Here is a 14,251-nt window from a genome sequence, read left to right as displayed (position 1 = left end):
AAAGGTAATATTAATTGTCACGTGGAAGGAAAGTTCAATTTGTTTAAGTAAAATTAATTTCATATCCTCTTTCTTAACCATGTATTCGTAAGGAGAAGAAAATACTATACCTATTATTATACAAATGTACAATGCTTAATTGTTTTAGTTGTTTTAAGAGGACAGATCATATAGTGTTGACAGTTAATTCTGTCAGAAGAACATTACATAATTACTAGATATTATTTTATGCCCTTTTAATACCCACCTCAGGCAACTAAAACACTTCAGCCCTAGCTTCATGCATCATCACACAGCAAAGGTGTTTATAAAAAGACCATTAAAATATCCATGTCATGTTTGTCTTAAGAATTTATTTGCAATATATGTGTATTTGTCTCTGACAAGTAGTCTCTTTGGGAAGAGCCATTAATTAAATGCACAAGTGATTACACAAATGATCCAAATGTTACTAGAAGAAATACAACAGGTGAAAGCATTTTTTTAAAATGCTGTATCTGTTCTTGATCTGTTTATTCCTTTCATTACTTTTAGGCTCATTATTTTGACTGTGGTCTCCATAATCAAATTGAATTTAATGTCCATCATAGCCACTTATTCCTACCAATAGCTGACATTTGACTATTTTCTATATAAATTACTAGTATAATAGAAATGTTAATAATTTTGATTCTTGTTCATTTCAAACAACTTCATCCTAATACAGATTACTATTATGTAAATCAGAATGTCGTCATAAGTTAAATAATATTGCCTCAAACTGCTGTGATAAACCAAAAGTTTAAAATAAGATTAACCTTTCTCTATTGTTAATCATATAGACCAAACACCATTTATAACCTACATTAATATTCTTTCATTTATGGATGTGTTTTTCTCTCTTTTTCTCTCTATTTTCAAATAACTCTCTTTGTATAAATAGTGGAACTCATGTAATAATTCAAAAAAGCATTCTGGTGATATTAATGGAGAATTTTTATAACAGTAGTTGTATATATATTATAAATTGATTTTAGCATTGTAAAATATCAGCTAAATAGCAGTTATTTTAGTAAGATTCTATAATGGAATATGTTTTCCCCAAGTAACTAATTCAATTCAACTGTAAGTGAACTAATATCATATGGCTTTTTAATGATCTCAGTGTCCCAGTTTTCCAGACCGTATATCCATTTCCCCTATTCCTGATGTGCTGAAAATGTTGCCAAAAGGCCTCCATGCAAATCCATCATTAAAAAAAAACACTCACCACAAAGCAATGAAAGCCAAAAAGTGCACTGTAATAGTTTCATATATAATTGAGTGTTATTTTAAAATGCCTATGAATAATTTAGCCATTTATTTATGGTGCATTTCCATTGACACTTCAGTCCACTCTTTGACTCACAGAGGTTCAGGGGACATCTAATCCATGATTCCCAAGAACCTCTCTTCCTGAGAGGAAACTAAGACAGATGACTATACGATGAACTATAGCCCCATTGTTGCAGTTGATCTTAGGCCAGCAACTGGTACTTATTCTCTACTTCCTCCGCAATCCTTTCTAAATCCCCATCACCCTCAGCTGTCATCTCAGAAGTTCTTAAAGGCTTGCTTGATAGTATGACTCAAACTTTCATTTCTGAGGGTTCTTACCTCTTGTTAATCACATCCTTCTTAGGTCAGGATTGCTGCGTGTATCTGTTCATGGTTAAAATTGAGAGAGAGAGTAGCAGGGGATACCCAAATGGATTGCCAGGGTTCCAAGTATATTTAACCATTCCCCTATCATGAAACGCAGTCAAACCTCCTCCTGATAATCTGGTCAATTACTCCTGCCAGAAGGTGATTCCTCTTCTCACTTGCTCATCCCTGAGAACAAGGCATCCAAAGTCCCTTGAAAGCATGGTAACTTACAGTTCAGAAGGACCTTTTCTTGCTCCCCTGGCAAAGGGGTAACTTTAGGGACCAGCGCTTCCAATCACGTAAAGCCCAGTGTTTCATGGACAGGAGCAAAAAATTGCCCAGTGAGTGTCTGGGAGTGATGATAAGTGGGGCCATTGGTACTTCAGCTGTGCTTTTAAAAGGCTCTTTAAAATGCCTTCCTAAAAGGCAATTTAGGGAGCCAACTTCTCCTTATGGTGAGGTATATGATACAGCCAGTTGATCCCGTGGTTGTTGTCTCTCTCCTGCACCTCCTTCATTGCAAAGTTTGTCTCCTGGTCAGATGCAATGCTGTGCAGCATCCTATACCATGGATAGCAGTGCTAGCTGAAGCTCTGCAAGAAGGAAAGGCAAATATGTACCTGGAGTAGGTACTTATCCTGAGGATGGCAAACTGCTAGCTATTCCATGATAGAAGGGGTCCAAAATATACAACTTGCCATTATGTGACTGGTTTATCTCCTTGAGGATTGTGCAATACTGAGGGCTCAGTATTGGTCTCTGTTGCTGAAAAGATGGATCAACCTTGGTAAGTAGGAGTCCATGCTGTTGGGCTCATACTAGGTTTCATCTCTTCTGCTATGGCCACTCTGCTTATACACCCATCATACCAGTTCTGAAGTGGTCAATGGTGAATGCTGACTAACATCAACATTCTTCTTGGTCATTTAGTGCCTTCTCTAGGGTAGATGCTTTATTGTGGGTGTTAACATGACACAAAAAATATTTGTACTTTGTGCCCATTATTGTATATTCATTCATATGCCTCGTCCCCAGACTTCTCTTCTCTGATCTTTTACCCTTTTTTCTTCCAGGCCCTGACCAGATGACCAGGCTATGAGCCACTGCCCAGGAATCAAAACATATTCTTAGGCTACATCTTCTTTCACACAAAGTTGATGACCTCTGCCCCAGTCATAGGTCTGACTTCAAAGGTTTTTCCATCTCACTGTCTTTTCAAGGCCACACCCAAATATTGTCATAATGCAACTGCCATCCGTTTTTGGTTTATACAGAAACCATATCAAAACTCAAGTGTCTTTCCATCTACTTCAGCTAGTCACATGGGATGCCCTATATGTCCCTGGGTGTACGTTTGGGAGGAGTGTTGGTACAACATCTGTGAGGCTCGTCATAATATGCATACTATATTTTTTCCTGCACTGACCCTTCCCATGCCTTAGAGTCAACCAGTTCATGTGGCACAAGTGACAGAGCTGCTTGTATTATAGCCTCTACCTGCTGCAGAGCCCTTCCTTGCTCCAGGCCTCACTCAGTGCTCACAGATTTCTGTGCTTCCCAGTATATAGAGTGGAACAATATTCCTAGGTGAGGAAGGTGTTTCTCCCAGAACCCAAATTGCCCTACAAGGTTCTCTGCTTCCTTCTTTGTGATACGAAGCATAAGATACAGAAATTTGTCTTTTACTTTTGCAGAGAGATCCTGATCCACTGTGGGGAACCAAGCTTTTCATGTCACTTAGACCATGTCCGGGGCAGTGGCCTGGAATGCTGGGTCACAAGCCTGCATGGAACGCCATGTAGGCATGCCCTGTAAAGATGTGTGTCTTGTGACTATGACAGCAGCGTTAACCACTGACCACAGATTGTTCCTTCTTGTCCGCAGCAGGATGTAAAGATTAATATCTGAGAGACCCTGAATGCTTTTGATCATGTAGCATAGTCTTGCTTTGTGTAACAAATGAATAAATAACTGGAGCACAGGTGCATCAGCACCCACTTAGCATGAGATGCAGTGGTTCCCCTGCTCCCTTAAATCTTAACTTTGTGTGTCTCATTTCAGCTTTGCCCTGTCAGCAACAATCCACACTTGAAAATTGGCCCCTAAAGCATATCACAGCAGCTGATTCATGAATCGTTGAAGGTTTTGTATTCCTCCCTCTGGAACCTATGTTTAGGCCTCTAGTACACTGGAATCTTTTTGCTCATCCTGTCCAACCAACATGGCATCATCAATGCAATGGAGCCGAATGATATTCTATGGGATGTTCAGGCAGTCCACATCTCTTCAGGGTATGTTAAGACAGGGAGGGAAAGTTTACGTAGATCTGCCATAAAACCATTAATGAATATTCTTGTCTATCCTACTTGAATGCATACTGTTTTTGATTCTCTTTCAGATTACAATGGAATAGAATACAATTGCTATGTCAGTGGCCACATGCCATGTACTTCTGTGGTTTTTGTCCTTCATTCAGGGGTTCATAATATCAAAGATAAAAAAAAATCACAATGACACAAAACCATTATGCACCCTATATTAACAGTTCAGTTAATCTGTAATTTGGATTATCTCTAGTCATCCAGAAAAACTGAAGTAAGTAAGAACCCACTAGAAAGTTTATATTTTAAAAATTAGCCTTACTTAATCTGAGAAACGTTCTGTCATTTTAATTCTACACTCAAAAGTCTGTGTCAATGCATGTTACATAAAACTTAAAGTTTGCATTGAAATATTTTCATTTGCAAACAGGAGACAGGATTTGTCCCATTTAAAATCCATTTTCAACTACATGTCCTACCATATCCTGCCAACACTATAACAACCTGCCCACATAGTTTAATTTTTTTTTTTTTTTTTAAATGAATGCCGAAGAATCAATGAGCCCATCTGGCATGTATGAAAAAAAAAAAAAGAGGAATAGATGCCTCAGTAAGAGATACAGAATGAACAAGCACATATTTAGTTAGGAAGTTGGGTATCTCAGAAAATATGTAGAGAACTGACTTTCACAAATTAATATAATCTCATTTTAATTACCTGAAATTCAAAGGAAATCATCTCTGTGAAGATACTATATTCACTATATTCTCAGTCTTAAGAGGATGTCATTTTGTTCTACATCTGGATACAATATATCTGTTATTGTGTAAGGATAATGACTCTGTCTCCCCAAAAGGCATGTAAACAATGGGTGAGGTATATATCAGTAATGTGATTTGGTTGTTTCAATAATATGCCATGGAAGACTTATGACCACAAAGAACCTAGGAATAATGTTAAATACTGGTAATTAGTGTCACAGAGAAAATGAGGTCTGGGTGTTGTATATTAAATATCTGTATGATGTTTTCTACGATGCATATAAACCCTCATTGGTTATTGATTTCATTGGCTTACATTTCAAGGTCACTGCCAGGAAGGCCACTTTTCTCCCCTGCAATTTGTAAGTATGGAGATTTATTGTACATTTAAAACATGTTTATTTTTACCAATACAGAAGGAAATGGAATGAGTTACAGTACAGTAATGTGAGGTCTGAAAGTATAAAATTTTAAGCAAAAATCTCAATTTTTCTAGTTCCTATAAACATGGTATGCTAACAGCAGTGTTGATTGTGCTTCTTTAGCAATTATAACTGAATCTTACCAATGGTTTCTGTCCTTTAAAATACTCTACATCTGTAACAACAAAATATTCAAAGGTGGAGAAAAAGTTCACTCCATAGGATTATACAGTATCATAAAATATCCTTTGGTGGCTTATATTAGGATTGAGGTATATTGATCAATCATTAGACAGACAAATATAAACAAGGATATTTTGTTTTAAAAATTACATTTTTAGAGTAAAATTCTCTCTGGACTAAAACTTGCTACCAGGCTTTCATTCCGGATGGGAAATGAATTTTTAAAGTATATATAAAATAAAAAATTCATTGGAAAAGAATGGAAAATGAAAGATGTTTGTAATTTTAGGCTGCTTTCTTCTAATTCCTTTTGAAGGTGATTCAAAAATCTTATTACTTTGGTTCTTAAATCAGAATGTGGTTTCTCTGCAGGCAAATTTGAATGGTTATTAAAGGCAACTATTCAGGTAATGAAGATAAATAAACTTTTTCCAAATTAAAGTGGTTTCATTGGTTCAAATTATCCAGGGTGGATACATCAATTAATTGAATTAGTCAGAAAATTGCTCAACGTTTCATTTTGCATGTGCAGACACAACTTGAATAAGATAGTAAGGATATTTAAATGGAATGACATGCAAACATTTGTGCCTGTTCAAAGGAAACATGTCTGGGGGGTGATACAGGACAATAATATTTTAATGAATGAGTAAGTCAAGTGAAAATGAACTAGTATATGTGTCTGTGATTTTAATCCATCTTGCAATTATAACTGAATCCTATTGATGGTTTCACTTTTCTTTCACCAACAATATAATAATGTGAATTCATCCAAGTTGGTATCAAATGAATATTTTCAACATTTCAGAAAACTGCAGGATAAACAGGCTCCAGGTAATAGAGCTTTTCTCTAAATATAAATTTAAAATTCATGCTTTCTTGATTCTCAAAGCATTTTTACATACCAACATTTTAAGAAAAAAGACTCAGTTATCTTTACAGATCAACTCAGGCTTCAGACACAGCATTGCCCACTTTTTTAAAACCATTTACGTATACCAGGGAGAAAAGTGGAACAGTTCTACATTTGAGACCCAACTCTGTTACTTGCTGGTATGTTAAATTAAGTAAGACCTCATTTAATTTATTTGTAAAGATTAAATGAGATTATGTATGGAAAAGTAGTTTTAAACAATAACATTTTTAAAATGTTTACTACTGTTTGGATAACAATACCAAACAGAAAAAATCTCATTTGGAAACAGTAATTGTTCAAGAAATGTTAAAAACTACAGACTCAGACTCCTGAAGACGATTATATAGTAATGTAGATTACAAGGGGTGACAGTGTGGTTGTGAAAACCTTGTAGATCACACTCCCTTTATCTAGTATATGGATGATGAGTAGAAAAATCCTGAAGACGATTATATAGTAATGTAGATTACAAGGGGTGACAGTGTGGTTGTGAAAACCCTGTAGATCACACTCCCTTTATCTAGTATATGGATGATGAGTAGAAAAATGGTGATAAAAACTAAATGACAAATAGGGTGGGAAGGGGGAGATGGTTTGGGTGTTTTTTACTTTTATTTTTTTATTCTTATTCTGATTCTTTCTGATGTAAGGAAAATGTTCAGAAATAGATTGTGGTGATGAATGCATAACTATATGATCGTACTGTGAACAGTTGATTGTATACCATGGATGATTGTATGGTATATGAATATATTTCAATAAAACTGAATTAAAAAAAAAAAACTACAGACTCATTTTATTTCCTATTGCTTTATATTCAAATATATTTTTGATTAGGGCTATAGGGAATAATATTTGGAAATACAATTCTAAAAACAGAAAACTATAGTTAAAATATATAATCATATGATCAAAGAAAAATAATTACTGCTTATTTGGCTTGATTTTCTCTGCATGTAAATAAATAGGGAATACTGCTATGTTGGAAAGAATTTAACCCAGCAGAGAGTGAAAAAAAGAAATCAGAGATACAATCTCAGGACAATGAACAACAATAGTTTGATTCAACAAATTGTTATTGAGTATGTATCATAGTTAGGATGGGACTGGTATTGTATATGGTTATAAAGGAAACATGAGAAAAACTTATGTACCGTAATAGAAATAAGATTAGATATTAGGGCTTCAGGTCAAATGTTATCAAGTCCTTTACCTCCCTTCCACTATTCCCCTTGAGTTTTCCTTATTCCTTCCCAGGCATCTCCTCAATCAGTATAAGTTCACATATCACAGCTCTGGATTCTTTGGGTATGTGTGTGTGTGTATATATGCATATATGTGTGTGTGTGTGTGTATATATATGTATATGTGTGTATATATATATATATATATATATATATATATATATATATATAGTATATGTGTATATATATATATATATATATAAATACCAGCCAGGTAATGTCTCATAATGGTTATTGCATTGAGACAAGATACATATTACATTATTACATATTGTTCAAGGTATAAATAAAGAAATAGTAAAAATTGATAAAAAGGGAAGGGAAAGAAAAGAAAGGAGTGGTTCAGGAGTGACGACTTAAAGATTACTACAAAAACAACGACCTCCTCTTCCTTGTCTTTCAGTCAACGAAAAAAGTTTAAGTTAAATAAAATTGAGCATTAGGTAAGACACAGACAGCATTCCTGGATATCATCAAATGATTTATATTTGCTTTGCAATTAAGCATTGCTCAGCAGTTTCTTGTAGGTAGCAGACTATTGAGAAAGTAGGTATTGAGTCCAATTACTTCTTTACCTTTGTATACAAAGACACACACACACACACACACACACACACATATTCACAAAATCAAATAACCAACGCAAACACCACCATGCTGAGGAGTGGGAAGAATAAATACTTGGGAAAATCACTAAGGGTTTAAGAGACAGCATTCAAGTATAAAATTGTCATATAATCCAGCAATCCCATTACTAGATATATTACTAGGAAGAACTGAAAGCAGGGACACATGTAAACATTTGCACACCGATGTTTATGGTGGCAATATTCATGATTGCCAATGGTTGGGAGTAGATCAAGGGCCCATTGACCGATGAGTGGAAGGACGAACTATGGTGTACACATGCAATGGAATATTGTGTAGCTGCAGAAAGGAATGAAGTCGTGAGGTATGCAATGATGTAAATGAAACTTAAGGACATTATGTTGAGTGAAATAAGCCAGAAACAGAAGGAAAAATATTGTAAGCCCTCACTAATATGAGCTAACTATAATGAGCAAATTCTGAGAGTTAAATTCAAGAACAAGAAAGAAGGCAGAGATTGGGCAATTGATGCTTAAAGAATATAGACTGTTTAATAAGGTTGATTTTAAATGTTTGGAAATGAATAGCACAAAACTCCGTGATAGTCACACAATACTGTAAGTGTAATTAACAAAGCTGGTAGGAGTATGATTGAAAGAGAAGACTAGGATCACATATGTTACCAGAAGGAAAACTAGAGGATAAAAACTGGCACTCTAGAACTCTTAGCGAAATCTAGAGCAGACAGTGATGGTGGTTAATTGTACAAATAGAAGGTTTTTACATGAACTGGAACAAACGTATGTCGCTACTACAAGGTGTTAATCAGGTGGCATATGGGAAAAATACAATTAATGCAAACTAAGGTCAATAATTAACAGTAACATTGTAATATCATTTCATTAATTGTAACAAAAGCACTATACCAAAGCTAATTGTCAATAATAGGGGGATATTAAAGTATTAAAGGTATGGAATTTTTGGGAGGGAAGAAATGAGAATGTGGTGGTGGTTAATGAATAACTGTGATTATACCAAGAGCCATTGATTGTACATTCAGGATGGATTGTGTGTAATAAAACTGTTTTAAAAAAAGGGTAGGGAGAGATAAGGGATATGGATGTTTGGGATTTTTTTTAATTTTTATTTCTTTTTCTGGAGTAATGAAAATGTTCTAAAATTGATCATGGTGATGACTGCACAAGTATGTGACGATACTGTGAATCATTGTATATTTTGGATGGATTGTGTAGTGTGTGAGTGTATCTCAATAAAACGGCATCTAAGAAAAAAGAGACAGCATTCAGTATTTTATGGATGCCTTTTAAATGGTTTTTAAGCACTCATTTGAAGAGATGCATACAGATATGCCCTGCACCTAAATATTTGATACAGTACACAGACTACACTGAGAGAAATTTTCTACTGTTAATAACTTCAACTCAAAACTCTGCAAAGTTCATTCCGTTCTCTTTCCTGAAAATGTTGTATACTAAAAAAGAAGATTAGCTTCTAAGGAAGTAAGAAAAGCTAAAATCATATATGCAATAAAATATATGTCATAAGATGAGTAACTCCAGAAGAAATAGCAAATGAGAATGGGTAAATATCTAAGTAGAAGAAGTTCTAATTATTTTATTCTGTTTATCTTGTTTTTTTTCTGATTATAAAATAGATTTTCCCTATGTTGTAGAATATTTAGAATACATAGAAAATTCTAAAATAGAGAGCAAATTTTCATTGACACATCAATTTGATATGCACATATTGAAAAATAACTGATGAATGATTATAGATTTATGGTCCCTTCCTTTAGGAGCATGCATATAGAAAAGGCAACAGCCAGATTAATATATACAATGCAATATTATCTCTGCAATGTTTCTGGGTAGGCTTCCTTTGGCAGGTGAATCCCAATTCTTTCTTATAAGTCAGGCATCAAGTGACCAGGTAATAGGAAAAAGTAATACTTCCATGAATTTATTTATAGTTTCTCTACATTTTAGTATATTAAATAATTTACATATGCTTTTTTCTACCAAAGTAAATGATGTACTTCAATACAATGCAAGAAAAAAGCAAATTTATGACAAAAATCTATGATTAATAAAAGTCTCAACTATGGTCAAATTCAATGGAGCAGGCTAATATATTACAATTCAGATACATAAGAAATGAAAATTCCTTGACTTTCTAGAAGTGACTCCCTTCTTATCAGTGAAGATAATGAGAGATCATGGAAAAATTAATAAACTTGTTAATCAAATTAGTCCCCTCTGAATTTAGTCAGTCCTGGAGGAGGCAATTTATTAATTCCATTCACAGTTCAAGTCCATAAGAGAGATATTATTTTCACCTGCATGTAGTTTCCCTCCTGGGCCTTGTCTCAGAGGCAGGATCTGGGTATAGAGTGAAGATTGCATAATGCTACAGTGTTAAGGAGTCCTGCAGTCTGCATGTTGCCTGCCGGTTCTTGGTGGCCTTCCACTGATATATCCCTCATTCAGTCAGACCACTGAAGTCACAAGTTGGTGTCTTCTGAGATGTCATAGACCCACATGTTCTTTTAGGGCATAATAGTTCTGTCTGCTGCTGCTGAAGTGTGATTCCTGATGTAGCCTCCTATGTCAAGATCCCTGAAGTATTTCATAAATTTAGTCAAGGATATTACTGAAAATATACTTTTAGTGAAGTACAGTAGAGACTCAGAAACCGGATTGCTGAAGAGATACAAAGAATTTGGGTCACACCACCAGGAAGGTTGCTAAGACCAAAAGAGGTGTTAGCTGAGAGTGACGGCTATTTAGAATGGATGGCAGATGAGGGAAATGAATATAATTAAAGCCTAGGACCAGCAGCAGTATCTGGGGCTGCAATCATCCCATGAAATTTCCTTTTCTCCCTGGAAGCATAGTCCTCTGAAATCCTAGAGCTGCCACTCACAGACCCTATACAAGGAAGTGGATCTGAGCCACACGGGGGTTTTAGCTATGGAAGGGCCAGACCAGCGCCAGCACTAGACTGAGGTGAATGAGTCACCTCGTGTACAAACTTTAAGGGAGCACTCATTCTTAGGGTCATAAAGAGTGTCCCTCCTCAAATATTGCTCCCTAGGTACCTCACTTACAGGCCTTTCAAGTGTATCGGGTTTATTCCCCCAGCTATGGGAGTGTGGCCAAAACACAGTCCCCACCCAAAGACACCTCTCCGATCAGTGGCAACCGTAAAAAAAGACTGATCAGTATAGGAATGTGAAGGCCCAGGGCCCTCTCCCATCCTAGCATCCGAACATCCTGTGAGGTTGCAGAAGAGTCCTCCACGGGGACTGCATCATAGCGCAACTTTTCCTTTTGCCTAAGCCTACTTCCTTCCCTCTCCCACAGGTATTTGTCCCAAGAGAACTTCCTAATAACTTTCCTACTCACTATCCTTTATTTCAGAGTCTTCTTCTGGGGGAACCAACCTGTGATAACAAATCTAACACTCTTAATAATAAATACAAATTAGACTCTCCTGTCGGGTTAATAATTTTCAGGACTTTAATCTGGGAAATATTATCACTTATCAAACTTTCTGCATACTGAATCCACTTAACTTTCTTCATTTTATATTTTTCTCTCCTTCAGTTTTGAGTTGAAACTTCTCATGGCCCTTCCCTTCCCTTCCCTTCCCTTCCTTTCCCATCCCTTCCCCTTTTTCCTTCCTTCCTTCCTTGGGGCAAATTTTTGGTTGGATATCTCATCACTTAATTAGAATCATTTGCTCACATACAGCACAGCATCACGGCCTATCTGATTCCTATATTTGCCTCTAAAAATTCTACCTGCTGACAGTGAAGATTATTGGATTACGTCTGTATGGTAAAATGGGGTTTGATGCATTAGAAATAAAAGGCCTCCATTAATTTTATACCTAAGTATACCTAAGTTTTTATGTGTAGGCAATTATTTAGACGTTCATAAACAATATTTATTTATATTTTGGATTGAAGTTAATTTTCCAGAAATGTCTATTTCAAAATGGATTTATATAAATTTTCTTGAAAAATATGGAAACAACATTATTGCTTATTCAAACAGTTTAAATATTTTACTTCACATATGAAATGCTAATGGTTGTTTATTTTTGTTGTTGCTAAGTTTGTTAAGCTATTATTTTAAATTTCTATTTATGTTCAAAGATTGAATATCAGGAAAACCTAATTGAAAAACACTGAGTTGATAAGATGACAACAAACTTTGATCAGTATAACCCGGTACCTGCCATGGAAACATTTTTCAGTGATTTGGTAAATTAAAAGAGGCATTTTATTGTCAAGCAAGTCTATTAAATGAATATATAAGCTATACCCTAAAAATATAGGATCTATTGAATGATGTTTTATCCATCAAGAAATCAAGTTATTTCATTGCATTAATATTTAATAAAATGTTTTGAGGATAGAATCCTTTTAAAAAGAACTAGCATACTTAGACCTTTCTGATTATTAGAAATATTTTTTACTTATACTTTTTTTTTATCTTCTATGTTGTTTTGGGAATCAGATTTTTAAGACTGGACTCCAAGGTTTAGTATGATGTAGTTATTATTTTAACTTTTAGTGACAAATATAATATTGTTCCTTGATTATATTTTAGCTAGACATCTTCCTGATGAGATTGTAGATGACAACGAGATGAGTTCTACTGAAAATATAATCCCTTAGCCTTGCTAATCAACTAGAAAACGTGAAAACATTTCAGTTTTGAAGTCCAAGAATAAACTAACTGTCTACAAAAAATAATACAATCTAGACTCTGGAATTCTTAATGCAAATGTTGTAATAATTATTTTCATTTTCTCCTGGTTTGCAATTAGTGGTAGATGGACTTACGGAGTTGGAGAAGCTGAAGTGTGGCTTAGCTGGTCATGTGAAAAATTGGGTATTCACTGGTTGCCACTCCAAATTATTCTGACATATGAAGTATTTGTCTCAAACAAAATTATTTTTATGCGTCTGCAGAGACTCTCATTTACTAGCCATTTATTATCCTTTAGCATATGTCTTTTAGATGCTATCAAACCCAGTAATCAGCATCTTGACAAGAGAAAACTATCATGACTATTATACGACAATTCTTAAGGGCTCTACATTTTCGCTTTGTTGCAGAAGGGTTCCTGTCTATATTTTTAATCAAGATTGTGTAAGCCTGGCATGAGAAAATCCTTCAATAGGAGGTCTTATGTCATAAGGCAATTGATATTAGCTTCATACAGATTTATTTTAAAGAATCCTACTAATATTCTAAGCTCTATGACTACAGAGACACTTTGTTGTTGTTGCTGCTGCTGCTTACTGATGTATCCCACAATGTCTGAAGCACAGTAAATGCTCAATAAATACACATGACAGAATGAATTTCAGATTTATCTTCAATGAGGTTGAACATTTCTTTGAAATTAGATTCAGAGTCTACTTTATTTTATTAAGCCCCTTCTCTGCAATTTATAATTTTTGGGCATAGTCACATGGATTTACTCTTTACATTTCCCTGGATGTGGTCTGTGGCAAATTTTTTTTTCAGTTTAAAATTAGAAGTCTGAAGCACAGTTACTCTATCTGATAAGCTCAAGTGATCAGAGTCAGAATTCAAACCCAGGTCTTCTAAATCAGAGATCCATGTTCTTTCCATTAAACCATAATGGCTAATAAAAGAGTTCAAAGAGTTTAATGCATGAATGACTCATTATTTATCTAATCCTATTAAGGAAATAATGAACTAGCAAGACTAAAGTAACAAAAGAATAAGACCTGGTTAGTGTTAGGTTTTGAAATTGGGGGAGGAAAGTAAAGTTGTTTCTAGCAGGCTCAAAGTTAAAAAGGCCTAAGAAATGGTGATCTTGGAAATCCATTAGGTAGAAAAGTTGAAGGAAAAAAATACCACTAGAATGTTAAAGTAGAATGCTGAAATATACCCTTAGCTGATGATAAGTCAGAAATAAGGCAGTAGAGATGCCTTGGAGAGCATGCTATGGTAGAATTAGCTAATGGTACTTTCTTGTCTCACTCAAGAGCAACGAATGATTTTACATTCCTCATTTTGTCCACGTGACTCTTAGATGTAAAGAGATGTATAGGAAGTTCATATAATCTCATGGTGGCAAAGAGAA

The 14,251-nt window shown here is 35.0% G+C and overlaps 1 long non-coding RNA gene across 3 annotated transcripts in view; it reads left to right on the top strand.

Annotated features, from left to right (window-relative positions):
• LOC119539289 overlaps positions 1-6,691 on the top strand; it is a 134,026-nt gene extending 127,335 nt beyond the window's left edge. For 2 of the 3 annotated variants that reach the window (XR_005217827.1, XR_005217828.1), the window contains 2 exons: positions 2,739-2,844; positions 3,727-6,691. This is a non-coding gene — a long non-coding RNA (uncharacterized LOC119539289). The remainder of the gene's footprint in view (positions 1-2,738; positions 2,845-3,726) is intronic. The other variant, XR_005217829.1, reaches the window with a different exon arrangement.
• Positions 6,692-14,251: the final 7,560 nt, after the last annotated feature.

The sequence above is a fragment of the Choloepus didactylus genome, chromosome 7 (assembly GCF_015220235.1).
Source record: "Choloepus didactylus isolate mChoDid1 chromosome 7, mChoDid1.pri, whole genome shotgun sequence".
Taxonomy (NCBI): Eukaryota; Metazoa; Chordata; class Mammalia; order Pilosa; family Megalonychidae; genus Choloepus; species Choloepus didactylus.
This window is presented reverse-complemented; position numbering and strand designations above follow the sequence as displayed.